Raw genomic sequence first — 15,798 nt, 5'->3', positions numbered from 1 at the left:
TGCTACACTTGTGCGGCGCCCCTGCTACCTTTTGCTGCACAAATACACCTTATGGACCACACGTTCTGTGGCCTGGCATATTTGCTGAGCAGACATTTGCTGGAAACATCACTTTACACCTGCGGACCACTGGTTTTAAGTGGCGTCGATGTCCCGCAGTCGGACCATAAGATTGGCCCTGCTGGCAGATAAAAACGAACACGGTTTGTACCTTTTATTCGGGTGTGTCAGGAAAGAAGACCTGTAAGTTTTTATTATGGCACACCGAAGACGAAGCAGGAGGCAAGAAGATGCAGCCAAGCAGCAGCCAAGCAGCAAATGTGACATTTAAAATGACATTTGAAATGTGAACCTTTTTTTGTGTATTGGTGCATTGTGTTTTCTCCCATCCAAACTTCTTCCACAAAAGAACAGGTCCTGGGTTATAGAAATGTAAATAATTAGTTTAGTGTTGTAAATAACATGCTCCGCACCGGCATTATGTTTAGTTTGAGAATCAATTCCGCAATTCGGTTAGCTGTGGGTGTGAGTCTGTTAGTAAGTACACAACGCAGTAGGTGGGACATATCTAGTGTTGTAAAACTGTCACATACAGGGTGTTAGATTAAATGTAGAGGGAAACCACATCTAAGTGTCACACGTAATTTAAAGAGTAGTCCCCAACCTTTCGCAAAACCGGTCGTTCTCACCTGTGTGGGTTCGACTCGGGAATGAGTCTGGCAAGGGAGGGGGGCAGTGCAACAGTTTTGAGATTTGTACATATTGATCATGAAAGCTTAAAGGGTTGCCCCCCATAGTTATTCCACAAACAGCACGTAGGCCCACTTATAGTATTAGTTATGTCATAGTATGTGTAAGTATAGGCCATTTCCCCTATTAATATCTGTGTTGTGTAAAGACATGAGTTTAGGTCCCGGTCATTTTGCGTCCACCCTCCAATTCCACCTCAATGGGCATAATTGATCCCGCACCCCCATTTGGCTGCCCGCTCAGTTGTTACGCTTTGGCTGCCCGCAGCATTTGCTGCCCTTTGCTCACTCACTAGTCGAGTAACACAAGGTAGGCCTGAGAAGGAGGAGCGCGAGGCCGGGGTGGGGGCGACGTCAAGGTGGAGCGTCAGAGGCGATGACGGTAAGAGCCACCAGCCAACCAGGGCTCTAACGGCATGGCATGAGAGGGCGTGGAGAGGCGCGTCTTGTGAGTTCGAGAAGGTTCGTGGGGCGTACCTATTTCAGTCACTGCACAAAGCCCTTGGGAGGACTAGCGCTGGAGGACTTAGAGGACTTGTTGGGAGAGGGCTTGATTGAGAGGACTGACTCGCAAGTGGAGAGAGAGAAAGAACTTGACTCGCATCACTCGCTTTGAGGCTTTGAACTGTATCTCGCATATAACGTACGCGCCATAGGAGAGGAGGAAGAGGCTTTGAGTACACGGCTGCAGCCAGACGCGCCGGTGGCGAATAGTGCCTACTTCAGCCACGGGAGTAAACGCGGTAATACCTGCCAGTGATTAACCGCCGAAGTTCGCTCCCTACCAAATCGCCCGGTAATAACTTTGTGCGTCCAAACGACACGCGGAGAGCTCCTGCCTTCTCTACTTACCATCTGCAGGGGACGGGCCAGAGGCCGGAGGGAGCTGCACGGGAGCCATCCCTGGACGTGGTGACCATCATCCTGCAGCTGCAAGCCCCGTGTGAGTGTGTGTGTGACGGGCCCGTTTGTCCTGGGTATTAAGTTAAGACTGTTTTAAGGCTGCACTGTGTCCCCTTTTTCTCTGAACCATTGTGAATCGTGTAAATAAATCTGTTCTTCCTTTTTCCAATTCGACCGCTTTTGTGATTTATCCATTGACTAAGCGTGACACGAATAAGATCGCTAGAACCGGGTTCACCATATAAACGGCACGGATCGCGTGTACGCACCGCTCGGCATCTCAACACGTGCAGGGATTATTTCCTCGTTTCAGGGCAGCGCGAGTAATTAGGTAATAGCGATTCTAGTCCTAATATCCTATTTCGCGCTGTCCGGGAAGGACGTCATAGGTCCCGGGTCCCGCCAGGCCAGTCGAAGACAAGGGGACTAATCCCCCCTTGGTAAGGGGAGAAGGCCGGCATCGAGATCCGCAACATTTGGTGTCAGGAGTGGGATTGGGACCCGAAGTGCGCTTAACGCACTCGAAAATTATGAGCGACCAAAATTTAGTTGTTAACATCTAAATTAAATTCGTGCCATGGCTAGCCAAGACGGTCGGATGTCGGTGGGGGTAGAAGATGAGGAGATAGAAGAACTAATAACCCAGGACCACCGGGAAGAATTGGGAGAAATGGAGGAGGACATTAATGAGGGTACAGCAGTAGAGGTAGCAGGGGAAGGAAATGGCGGCGCCTCACACGTGGCGGCGAGAGCCGAGCCCGCTGTAGCAACGGTCTTTGACCTGCAGCAGTTTATGGCACGGTTCAGCGTATACATGGCGGAGTCAAAGTGCGACAATGAAAAAAGAAGAAAGGAAATGAAAGAAATAAGGGACGAGGTAAGGGGTAGCAGGGGCGAGTTGACCGAAAAAATGGGTGGCCAAATGAAAGAAATGAAAGACGGGTTAAATAAATTGGAAAACAAAATGGGGGGCCAATTGAAGGAAATGAAAGACGGGTTAAATAAATTGGAAAACAAAATGGGGGGCCAATTGAAGGAAATGGTGGACAAATCCCCCCGGGACATAAAACGGATGGGGGGTCAATTGGAAGAGGTGAAAAATGGGCTGGAAAGCAAAATGGACGCCCAAAAGAACGAATTGGATAAAATGAGGGTGGCATCAAAGAGGGAAATAGAAGAAATGGGGGAGGACATAAGGCGCGAGTTGAGCGAACACGTCGCATTGGTACGCGACGAGGTAAAGCAGTGTGAGGAGCGCGTGGGGAATGAGTTGAGGAAGAGTACGGCTAGGTTACATGGGGGTATAGAGGAGTTGACGCGGGAAGTAGAGAAGCTGACAGTAGGACAGCAGGAGTTAAGGGAGCAAGTGGGTAAGAACACGGACGTGATAGGGGGGTTGAAAGCAGCACAAAAGGAGATAAGAAGGGAGGTAATAGCGATTCTAGTCCTAATACCCTATTTCGCGCTGTCCGGGAAGGACGTCATAGGCCCCGGGTCCCGCCAGGCCAGTCAAAGACAAGGGGACTAATCCCCCCTTGGTCAGGGGAGAAGGCCGGCGTCGAGATCCGCAACATTTGGTGTCAGGAGTGGGACGATGGCCCAACCTCCCGCTGGCGGGCGCGGTGCTCCGACCGGGGGAGGTTGGGCCATCGTGCCGGGGACCGAAATGCTCCGCACAGAGATGGCGCCTGGAACCTTGGCCCAGGCATGCCTCCTCCCCAGAATCGAAAATGCCGGACGGACCCAACCAACAAGAGACCAACCACCCGCATGCATTGCTCGGCTTTGCGAAGCCGAGCTGTGATGGAAATGTATTACCGCACGGAGAGGCTCGAGAGTAGTGGACTAATAGTAATGGCATTGGCAAATGGTAGCTTTACCATTCATGGGGGCACATGAACTCTAGATTACGGGGTGGCAGTGAAAACTAGCCGAGGTCGGGCTAGGATAATTGTTAGGGATTTAGAAATGACAATAGGGACGAGATTTAAGTAGTGACATTTGCACAGGTAGAGGGGACGTAGAGATAAGAAGGATGATAATGACGAGGGAGTGCTTAGTGTAAGGGAAGATGGGAAAGCACGAGTATTAGAGGGAAGTAGTTAGTTAGATGATGCTGTGTGTATGTAGTAGTGTATAAGTGGTGTATTGAGGACAAGTGGAATTGTGTTGGAGTGTATGGAAAGAGGAATGTGAGCACAAGAGGTGTGCAAGAGAGCTTGGTGTGTGGAATGAGTGGTGTGGAATGAGCGGTGTGGAATGCATGGTGCGAAGGAGTGAATGGGGGAAGATGGACCCCTTCACGAATACCCGGGGAGGGTAGTTTAAAGTTAGGTAGAGGGTTAGGTAAATTGTTGGATATTGACACCTGTGGTGCAGGTAGTAGCAAGGTATTGCTTGGATGGGTGCATTAGTCTGTGGAAATGGCTGGGCGTGTGGGCTTTGTTGGTGCGTATGGTTATTGGGGCACTCCGCCACTGGTAGTTTGTCGGCCAGGTGAGGCCGCAGGTAGGCCCTGGGAGCCAGTCAGAGTAGTGTTCAGTGGGGCCCGAGGATCCAAGAGAAGGACCCGGGTAGCCCAATGCCAGAGAGGGCATCAGAGGGGTGAGAGAGCCAGGAGGGGCCTTCCCCGATTTAGGGTATTCGCAAGGAGCAAGGTAAGCTCGGGTGGCGACTTCAGTGGTGGAGGTGCGCAGGTAGGTAGACCTGCTAGTGGAGCCACATGACCCAGCCCCGAAATTGTGCAAGGGCACAGATTGAAAAATTGGGGAGCGAGACACAAATTTGGAAGGCACCACATGGTGGGTCATTGGGAATTGGTTTTTAGAACCACATAGTGTAACGATGGCCAATTTAATTGGCAGGGCATGACCCCGGGTAGTATAACTGAGTTAATGTTATTAGAGCATAGTTAGGATGAGAAATCTCTTTGCAACATCCACATCCACGCACCAAGGAGACGGAACTGCACACCAGGTTTTGTGAACGATTTGAGTGGGTAAGATGCATCACGACGGCAAGTGACAATGTGTTTATTCCATCTCTTCCTTCTTGGGAGGGATTGGGAAACGAATTTGGTATAGAGGGGGACATGGGAGACAAGACGTAGTGACGGATTTGTAAATTGTAAATACAGGGAGGGGCAAGGGTAGTGTAGGCTGACATGGGGGGTTACGAACGGCTAGGGACGAGCTTTCTCTGCTCGCTCTCCCGCGCCCGTCATGTTGCATTGCCTTGTTTTGATGTGCACCCTTGCGTCCTTTCCTCTGCTAACTGTGCTTTGTCTTCCTCCCCATCCATGGACCCATTTTGGAGGGGAGTGTGCAGGAACCCTGAACTGTGCTGTGGCACATTGCTACACTTGTGCGGTGTCCCTGCTACCCTTTGCTGCACCAATACACCTTATGGACCACACGTTCTGTGGCCTGGCATCTTTGCTGAGCAGACATTTGCTGCAAACGTTACTTTGCACCTGCAGACCACTGGTTTTAAGTGGCGTCGATGTCATGCAGTCGGACCATAAGATTGGCCCTGCTGGCAGATAAAAACGAACACGGTTTGTACCTTTTATTTGGGTGTGTCAGGAAAGAAGACCTGTAAGTTTTTATTATGGCACACCGAAGACGAAGCAGGAAGCAAGAAGATGCAGCCAAGCAGCAGCCAAGCAGCAAATGTGACATTTAATATGACATTTGCAATGTGAACCTTATTTTTATGTATTGGTGTATTGGTGCATTGTGTTTTCTCCCCTCCAAACTTCTTCCACAAAAGAACAGGTCCTGGGTTATAGAAATGTAAATAATTAGTTTAGTGTTGTAAATAACATGCTCCGCACCGGCTTTATGTTTAGTTTGAGAATCAATTCCGCAATTCGGTTAGCTGTGGGTGTGAGTCTGTTAGTTAGTACACAACGCAGTAGGTGGGACATATCTAGTGTTGTAAAACTGTCACATACAGGGTGTAAGATTAAATGTAGAGGGAAACCACATCTAAGTGTCACACGTAATTTAAAGAGTAGTCCCCAACCTTTCTCAAAACCGGTCGTTCTCACCTGTGTGGGTTCGACTCGGGAATGAGTCTGGCAAGGGAGGGGGGCAGTGCAACAGTTTTGAGATTTGTACATATTGATCATTAAAGGTTAAAGGGTTGCCCCCATAGTTGTTCCACGAGCAACACGTAGGCCCACTTAGAGTATTAGTTATGTCATAGTATGTGTAAGTATAGGCCATTTCCCCTATTAATATCTGCGTTGTGTAAAGACATGAGTTTAGGTCCCAGTCATTTTGCGTCCACCCTCCAATTCCGCCTCAATGGGCATAATTGATCCCGCGCCCCATTTGGCTGCCCGCTCAGTTGTTACGCTTTGGCTGCCCGCAGCATTTGCTGCCCTTTGCTCACTCACTAGTCGAGTAACACGAGGTAGGCCTGAGAAGGAGGAGCGCGAGGTCGGGGTGGGGGCAGCGTCAAGGCGGAGCGTCAGAGGCGATGATGGTAATAGTAAGGGAAACATATGAAAATCTGTTAACTAAATTGTTAGCAAAAAATTTCTTCACCAATATGTTTGTAAAGGTGTGTAATAACATGTGTTAAAATGTTGAAGGTCAACTCCCGTGGGAAACCCAGAAAAAAAGCTGTTGAATTCGGGTACCGAAAAATTATTTTCGAGAATTTTTTTTTTTTTTAATCGGCCCTTAAGTAACTTATGAGGGGTCAAATAAGGGTTTTTCATGATTCTGAGTTGATTGTTAACATTTATATTTCACCACAGACACTCCTTTGTGGAAAAATAATTTCTAAATATATCTCATTTTCTACTTTGCAGGACATGGAGTCTAGCAATATGGATGAAGACGTTACTCCACCTGTGCTCAATTGCTTCATCTGTGCACGCTTGGATACACCAGCTGGAAGGTTCATACAGGCAACTCCAAAGGGATACTCAACTTTATTGAAACAAGCAGAAACTGTCGAAAGTGTTACTGTTGTGAAACGTATGAAGGAGGCTCAAAAGGAAGGAAAACTGAGGTACCACCAGAAGTGTAAAAATGATCTGTACAACAACTTTGTTGCAACCACCAAGAAGTCAGCTCAAGCATCAAAGGCAGAGAAAGAGTCATCAAAGTTGAAGAGAAGACGCACTACTTGTGAGTTCAGTTCATCAACTGGCTGCAGTTCTAGAAGATCACAGTCAGTTGACCTCCTGTATAAGGATGTATGCATTCTTTGCAACCAACCAGCCCAGCTCTACAAAAATAATCCAGCACAAGCTAGAAAGAAATACAGAGTGCCAGATAATTTGACTGCAGATACACTGAAGGCAAGCTTGCTGAAGACAGCACGGAGTCGCGGGGATGACTGGGGCACTGAAGTCACTGGACGCCTGGAAGGGATCAACGACTTGGTAGCAGAAGAAACACTGTACCATTTGCGATGCAAACTTATGTTTGCGAGAGGTGACAGTTTGTCCAAGACTGATGAGGAAGGAAAAAGGAAGAGAGGACAGAGGAGTATTGATGAGGAGCGAGAGGCAGTTTTTATTGAATTCTGCGAATGGTTAGACTCAGAATTAGAGCATGGGGTAATGAACATGGACCAAGTCCATGAAAAGCTGCAGGAGTTTGATCAGTCACCAGAGAAGAGCCTTTCTTATTCAAAGCATTGGCTAAAGATAAAACTTCTAGAGAAATACGAAGACACCTTGTATTTCACAACACAGGAAAGAAGGGCAGATGTACTCTGTCTCAAAGATGGCACCGACAATATTCTGCGAGTGCATCATGCTAATCTTGACCATGGAGATGAGAAGACTCAGATCATAAAGACGGCACTCAAGTTCATATCCAATGATATTGCCTTGATTGATTTAGGTCCAAAGTCATACCCCACCACACACAGTATGACTGACATCGATAGTCAGCTGACACTTGTTCCTGCATGCCTTCAGATGTTCTTGAGACCGATTGTCAAGACAGACGAAAGAGTTGCCGTTTGGGGGCAGAATTTTATTAAGGCCTGTCGACCTCGGTCTGGAGTATTGCCACACCAAATGGGGCTTGCCATACAACTTGATCATAGATTTGGGTCAAAATGGATGCTCGACAAGTTCCACCGGCTGGGATACACTGAGTCTTACACGGAGACACAAAACTACAAATACTGCTTCCTTAATAGTAGGAGTGGAGATGATGTTCCAGATACTTCTGGCACTCTTGACACCATTGTGGAGGAAACCGATGAACAGATCAATGATGAGGTTGCGGTTGATGCTGCGCTTGAGGATCAATCAGTGATGACAGCCAAAGTGCCAGCCAGTGAAAGTGAATTGTCAAGTAATGATCAGGTGGTCTTTATGGAGGTTGGGGAAACAGACATTTTGAGTCTGAAGTCTGAAGTCTGAAGAAGACATAGACAATGACTGTTGAAACTTCTGACATTGTGAATGAGAAATAACTCTTGAGTATTATATATGTATGTGAAATAAAAGCTACTTTGTGTGTAAATGTAAAAGTGAAAATATAAATGTTAACAATCAACTCAGAATCATGAAAAACCCTTATTTGACCCCTCATAAGTTACTTAAGGGCCGATTTAAAAAAATAAAAATTCTCGAAAATAATTTTTCGGTACCCGAATTCAACAGCTTTTTTTCTGGGTTTCCCACGGGAGTTGAACTTCAACATTTTAACACATGTTATTACACACCTTTACAAACATATTGGTGAAGAAATTTTTTGCTAACAATTTAGTTAACAGATTTGTGAAATATCTCATAAAATGCCCTTACTATAAGAGCCACCAGCCAACCAGGGCTCTAACGGCATGGCATGAGAGGGCGTGGAGAGGCGCGTCTGGTGAGTTCTAGAAGGTTCGCGGGGCGTACCTATATAAGTCACTGCACAAAGCCCTTGGGAGGACCAGCGCTGGAGGACTTAGAGGACTTGTTGGGAGAGGGCTTGATCGAGAGGACTGACTCGCAAGTGGAGAGAGAGAAATAACTTGACTCGCATCACTCGCTTTGAGGCTTTGAACTGTATCTCGCATATAACGTACGCGCCAGAGGAGAGGAAGAAGAGGCATTGAGTACTCGGCTGCAGCCAGCGAAATACAGCAGAAAATTCAATGTTTCAAAAATCTGTTTCAATTCAAAAATTCAATGGAAACTCAACAAAAATTCTGTGTGTTTATTTACTTTAATCATGCATTGAGAGGACACAAGTTTTAGTCATGTGTTTGTTTTTTGCTTTTCAGACATGTGGCAAATATTTTTGAGGAGGGAATAGAAGTTGAAAACTTATCTGTGGAAGGAAGAGCTCGAGGTCAGATATGCCATGATGGGATGAGGTCCCTCTCAAACAGATAACAATCTCAAGTTATACACTGAAGACTGATGTAAAAAAAAATGTTATTTAACCAGAAAGTATTTCTACTTCTATCGGTATGCTTTGAGAATGAGTTGTTAAATTTACACTCTATGTTCCTCTGCAGTGATGTTGCCTTTTATTAATAAATTGAAAACGCAACTTTTCATTTCCAGGCAGATGAATGAAGCATCAAATTCCAGCGTTTTGTACCATCAAGGGCATATTTGAACTCCTTGCAGCAGTGTTTGGTCTGCATTCACAACACGTGACTGGAAGCCTTGGAACTGTTTGCATATCACCAGAATTTTATTTATTGTATATAGTTCACGCTTAGTTGTGCAAAAGTATAAATGATTCTTTTTAAAAATGCCTTTTACCAAGTGTCTAGCTTGGCATACAGAGAATTACTTAAATTCAGACTATAGACTTATCAAGTAAGAAGTAAGTGATGTATGCTCCTCAAAATCAAAATAGGTGAGCACCTTTCCCAAAGGGGTCTTTGAGTGAAAGTAAGTGATTGGATGCATGCTCCTCAAAATCGAAATGGATGAGTACCTTTCCCAAAGGGGTTGTTGAGTTAAGGTAAGCGTTGCATGCTCCTCAAAATCAAAATAGGTGAGCACCTTTCCCAAAAAGGCCTTTGAGTTAAGCATTAGGATTGTGATGCTGAACTTACAGCTTAATCCCTCGCTCGGCATCACTCACCATATTCTAATAGTGCAGAGGTCAAGGATGAATAATGGCACAGACCAGGAGGCACGAATATGGGATTTCACCTGGGTACCAGAACACACAAACCTATTGTTTTTCAAAACATACCTGTGATATTTAACATCCACAAAAAACATTTGCAATTTTTAACATCTACACAAAGGATTATAAACCACACAAAGCATAAATGGTGTTAACATTCATAGGGAAATGAAAGCAGACAAGTGAGCTAGTTTAAAGCTTCCTTCAAAATAAATCCAGCCATCTTTGGAAATCTAGATGTGCAAACGATGTGTGATGTGTTCACTTGACTTTTAGCTTTTTTGAGGTTGGAAAAAATACATGATCATACCAAGACATACACCCCACCCCACAGGGTGGGAATACATGATCATACAATAACTTTGAGAAGCCATCAACAGATGGAGTGGATTCCCCTCAATAGGTGAGCTATACTTATTTGAACATCAGGCCAGTCAGTTCGTGAAAGACTTGGTCCAAAACCTTCCTCCTGGTGTCAACCCCGCAAGACCGTGGGAATAATTGTGGCCTTCAAAGAACTAAGAGAACAGGGTAGACAGGATATATTTTACCAATATCATGAGAACAACTGTGCTCTGTCCTCCAAATACTGTGCTCTGTCCTGTGCTCCGAGAACACTGTGCTCTGTCCTCCAAGTATTACTTCAGGTCGCACAAGATCTGCCAGCAACCCTCTTATGGTTAAACTGCCAAAATCAAGACTCTTTGCTCACCTTCACTCTTTTATTCCTCTTTACTCCCGCCTCTGGAACAAACTCCCACACTCTCTTCAATCCCACTCCTCCCTCCATGTCTTTAAAACAGCTGTTCGCCACCATCCTTTGCCGATAATTCACCCCAGATTCAATTTTTTGAAATACGGACTTCTTTCCTGGAAGTCCTAGCAGTGTCCTTGTGTTTTATACCTCCGCCACCCCTCCCACCCGATCCCCCTTCCATGCCTCCTCCCCCAAGCCCTCTCCCTCCCACAGATCTCCCGATGCCCTTGTTCCCTGCTGTTGTACTTGTGTGCTTCCCTCTCTCCCCCCATCTTGTCTCCCGCTCCCTTTATTGCATGTTTTGTGTCCATTTTTTTTTTTTTTTTTCGTGATTAATGTTAGCTCTTACACGAGCCTCAATCTTGTATACAAAAAAAAAAAAGCAACAAAGATAATGGTAAATAATTAGGCATATCTCTTTCCTAGTAATTAAGCAAAAATTTGATATAAACATCAGTCAGACAATTCTTAAGTGTTGCACAAATGATTATTTAAATAATGGGAAATTTAAATAAAGAAAATATTTTTTGGCATTGCTCCCGTTTATAGTGTTACGGATCAGCCTCAGGTGGACTATAGGGCGAGCTTCCACAACCGATTCCTTGATAATGGCCTTGAAGCCACCGTAACGCAGATAACTCCACTGCGTGATGAGTTGCTGAGTAACCACAGACACTGTCTGAGATGCTTAATTTAAATAGGGTCCAGCGGAATCCCACTTTACCTACCCAGCAAATTAAATACCCCAGATAGGGAACTGTGCTTCCAATGCGCTATCGAGACCAATATACAGCCAAGCATTACCGTAGATGGACATGTTGGCTACTGAATTCCCAAAAACGGAACAGCGGGAGAGAACTCCCTGTTACAATGGAAGCATTCAACCAGACAGCTTGGAAAAGGGTTTATAATGTTCAGCACAAAGGTACGTATTTACAAGGCAGCAGTGCCACAACAGAAAGCCTTATCCTAAGCACAGAATCTCCTTAATTAAGTCAACTGATCACAGATACATGAGCGCCACTTTCGTTCTGTGGACAAAAAGGGAGAAGGAACAGGATAGACAGAGGGGTGAAGAAAATTGGGCAGGTTTACGACCCCACGCTCACCTGTACGTGAACCAGCTGGTTCACACGTGTCGGAATAGAGGGGAAGGGGAGTGTGATGTATATGTTCAAAAAGGTATAGAGGGTGAATACGTGGGTGTCAAATTAAGGGCGTGAGGTGTGATATAATCATTTAGCCCTGAAAAGGACAGTTGACACTTTTGTTGATTGCTTTTGCATTCAAAGGGGACGAGGTAGAAGTGAAGATAGTAAGATAAAGTTTGTGTGAGTCTGCATGTTTGGCAACCACACCGAGGAACGCTCACTATATTGGCCCTTTGCCTTGACCTGGACATCGCTCACACCAGCTTGTTCTCAGGGCTCCAGCTTGTTCTCCAGGCTCCCAAACATGGCTTTTTCTGAACTCTATTTCAGACCTTTATAAGCCCCCATCTGTTCTCCACAATGCCTAAACGTCTCTTGATCCGATGGCTTGCCTATTGGTCAGCCGTTTGATCTGGTTGAGTCTATTGGTTGATTCAAGGCTGGGCAGTGCGGCGAGGAGTGGAAATCAAGCGGCATAGCAGTGAGCGTCGTTCGGTACTTGCTTCGACGCCGCTTGTTCCTTTCATGCCATTTTCATTGTTGATGGGGCTTACTCAGCTCTGCCAAGTGCTCCCTCATTGCGTCTTCGTACAGCCCCTCTCGCTGTCTGGGTCACCATGTCCGTTCAACCTCGATAGCAAATGCAGGCTTTCGCCGAGAGAGAGAGAGAGAGAGAGAGAGAGAGAGAGAGAGAGAGAGAGAGAGAGACAGAATTTTGTATCCTTTTATTATAAAAGTATAAAACCATTCCACAAAGCAGTGTTAAACCAAGCAACGAGTTCAAAGAAACATTGTATAAGGCTCATAAGCACACCAAAAAAGAACAAAGGATATTCAAAAGAAACCAGCAAGTATAAAAACTTTACCAACCAAAGGTGAGGACACAAACAGAAACCACAAACAATTTTAAAGGAAATGCTCACGCAAGAGCTATGAACACATCAAGAGCAAATTAAGCGTTTGATTAAATTAAGTGAAAAATTGAGAAAGGGAAAGAGAGGGGGGGAGAGAGAGAGAAGGGGAGAGAGAGTGAGGGGGAGAGAGGGAGGGGGAGAGAGAGAGAGAGAGAGAGAGGGAGAGAGAGAGAGAGAGGGAGAGAGGGAGAGAGAGAGAGAGAGAGAGACTTTTTTTTTCTTTAATTTTTTATTTATTTATTTATTTATTGGTGATCCCAATGCGATCCAAATGGACAGACCAGGAGATAAACCTCGCACAACCAGTAGCCGGGAGCGACAGAGCATCCGTGTCCTTCCCAACCGTGTTCCTTTCTGAATGCACCATGTAACACGTCACCATGTTCACTGCTGGAGGAATGTTTGTGAACGCATTACATCATAACACTTTTCCGATATGTTTTCCTTGATGAACTTGGGGACTTGTGAGCCACTCCAGAGGTGTTGGAAAAAGGCTGATCGTAATGGGCAGGTGCTCCATCTTGGAGGTGCTCCATCTTGGAGGTGCTCCATCTTGGAGGTGCTCCATCTTGGAGGTACGCCATCTTGCAGGCACGCAACGTTGCAGGTTATCCATCTTGCAGGTCATCCATCTTGCAGGTGCCCCATCTTGTAGGTTCTCCATCTTACAGATGCTCCATCTGTATGACGCTTTGGAGTTGCAAGCTTTCTGGGGCTACAGCGGTGATCCGTTCACTCATTTACCCCCGGGTCGAGCTGTAACCCCCCCCCCCCCCCCCCCCCACCAATTTGGAGAGAGAGAGGGGGAGAGAGAGAGAGAGAGAGAGAGAGAGAGGGGGGGGGAGAGAGAGGGAGAGAGAGGGAGAGAGAGAGAGAGAGAGAGACTTGACTTTTAAGCTCTTTTTATTATAAAAGTATAAAACAAGAGTACCACCAAAAGCAATTCATCCAGGAAAATCAGTAAAATCATAGCAATCCCGGAAGGAAAAAACAATCGGTGCACTGCAAACCAAGCGACAGAAAAGGTGCAAATACCAAAAAAAACACATGAGGAGAAAATCTAGGCATAATTTCTAAACTAGGCATAATTTTATATGTACAAATTTACAATCGCATCTGCAACCCTGAGGAGAGACTTAAGAAAGAAAGAGTAGGTCAAGACCAGGGGGGGGGGGGGAACGCCCGGCAAGGAGAAGCATGGAACAGTGTATAAGAAACACCCGCACTGTATTATACAGAAATTAACAATTTGTTATCTTGGACCTCACAAATCCCTCCAACACACCAGGTCGCAACAAAATTTGCAAGGTCGTTTGCAGTTTGGACACAGCCAAATTCAAGCTTGAGCCTTGCTGACGCCAACGAACTAAAAAACACCATAATACTGCATTCCTGCATGGGTCTGCCACCCAGCTTCGCCTTCCGCGACAGGTATACGGCCAGTTTAGCGGTAGCGGTTAGGAACCCGAATACAATAGATGTGGTTCCCTTTTTGGGAGGAAAGCCAAAGATGTAAGCTTTCAAAGAAAAGGTAACCTGCAATCTATGGGAAATAAAATTTAACCAATGAAACAAAGGAGAAAGTCTTTCACAATTAATGAAAGCATGAAACAAATCTTCCCTCACCGGACAAAAGGGGCAACAGCCGGAAATGGGGGGAAAAAAACGAATGACAGCATTGGAAGGAACAATCCAGTGGGCCAAACGCCACTGAAGGTCACCTGTTCTTTTAGAAATAAGTCCAGCATACATTGTATCCCATAAAGGCTCAGAGGGGGGACCGGGAGGCAAGAGTCCTTTCCACCGGGTAACCCCAGCTAGAGGTGGGTCCCCAAGAAGAAGTTTCACACAAGACCTATAAATACTCTTGCTGCTCATAACATGGAAGGGGGGTGACCCTGCGCTCATGGGGGGCAGCTCGTTTGGGGTAAAAGTGACACCTAATTTTGGGACTGTGGGCTCAACCTCTGCGTCCTGCGTCCAATGTAGGCCTAGCTGGTGGCCCCTTTGGATCACCGCTCTTAGTATGTTCCCGATTTGCCTCCTGGACCGAACACCTGTTAGGTCCGCCAGCTCGTTCGCAGGCTTCCATCCCTGTCCAGAGTCGTGCCGGAGATGACACACTTTCAGGATGTTGGCCACTATAAAATGCTGGCAGAAGTCGCGACTCCTCGGGATATCGGGGAAAAGTGGGTTGAAAAATAAAGGCTCGTGTGCATACATGTTAGTGCCATACGAGTCTGTTTGGCGACTTATCGAAACGCCCTGCCAGGCATTCAAGAGGCTCTGATAAAAGACTGGGAGCAGAGATGTATCGACGTGTTGAAGGTTGGTCAGGAAAAGTTCCTGTCCGTATCCGAGCCTCCCAGCTCGTTGAAGAATGGAGCAGGCTAAGGGCTTTCCTGGTAGGTGTTCTGCATAAAGCAAGCGTTGGATGGAGCGGAGCCGGAAGGCCAACAGGCGGCATTTCACATCGACTAGGCCATGACCACCCTCGGCCAAGGGACAACATATGGCGCTGGGTCGAAGCCAGTGGTAGCCTCCCCAAAAAAAATCCACCAGTTTCCTCTGGATAGCTTGGAGCAAAACCTCCGGTGTTGCAGGCAGATGAACCGGTGCCACAAAAGGGTAGTGACGAGGTTGTTGACAACTAGCGCGCGACCCTTATAGGAAAGGTGGGGTAGAGCTCTTTTCCATCGGCTCAAACGCCCATCTACCTGGTCAATGATCCTGTCCCAATTGTTCTGGGCATACTGAGGAGGACCGAGGAAGACGCCCAAATACTTGATGCCATCGTTTGCCCACACTAGCTCTGCAGGAAGGGGAGGTGGTGGTAATAACGGTGGCATAGGTAAGTCATTTTTTGGAAAGGGGATCCACAGAGCCTTGCTTTTCCCCCAATTACACCTTAATGATGAGGCAAGGTTGAAGTCCGACAAACACTTTGCCATGGCGTCACTGTCGCATTTTCTTTTTATAATGACACAAAGGTCGTCGGCATAAGCTGACAGGGTCAAAGGTGGGTGTCCTGGAGAAAGGACAAGTCCAGGGATATCCTTTCTGAGGGCGATTAAGAGGGGCTCCAAGGCGAGGGCAAATAATAGACCTGAAAGTGGACAACCTTGCCTTACCCCTCTCTGAACCTTTATGGGTGGGCAAAATTCGTTGTTAACTTTGATCAAGCTGGAGATGTTTGCATATAACAAAGCT

At 46.4% G+C, this 15,798-nt stretch overlaps 1 long non-coding RNA gene across 1 annotated transcript in view; it reads left to right on the top strand.

Annotated features, from left to right (window-relative positions):
- The window catches only part of LOC144888513 (uncharacterized), a 79,409-nt gene extending 69,392 nt beyond the window's left edge, over nt 1-10,017 (top strand). The window contains exons 3-5 of the long non-coding RNA XR_013621081.1: nt 8,901-8,968; nt 9,187-9,487; nt 9,629-10,017. This is a non-coding gene — a long non-coding RNA (uncharacterized LOC144888513). The remainder of the gene's footprint in view (nt 1-8,900; nt 8,969-9,186; nt 9,488-9,628) is intronic.
- The last annotated feature ends 5,781 nt before the right edge of the window (nt 10,018-15,798 follow it).

Source organism: Myxine glutinosa, chromosome 12 (genome assembly GCF_964187855.1).
Source record: "Myxine glutinosa chromosome 12, kmMyxGlut1.1, whole genome shotgun sequence".
In the NCBI taxonomy this organism is placed as follows: Eukaryota; Metazoa; Chordata; class Myxini; order Myxiniformes; family Myxinidae; genus Myxine; species Myxine glutinosa.
Note: the sequence above shows the minus strand (reverse complement) of the source record. Positions and strands in the feature narration are given on the sequence as shown.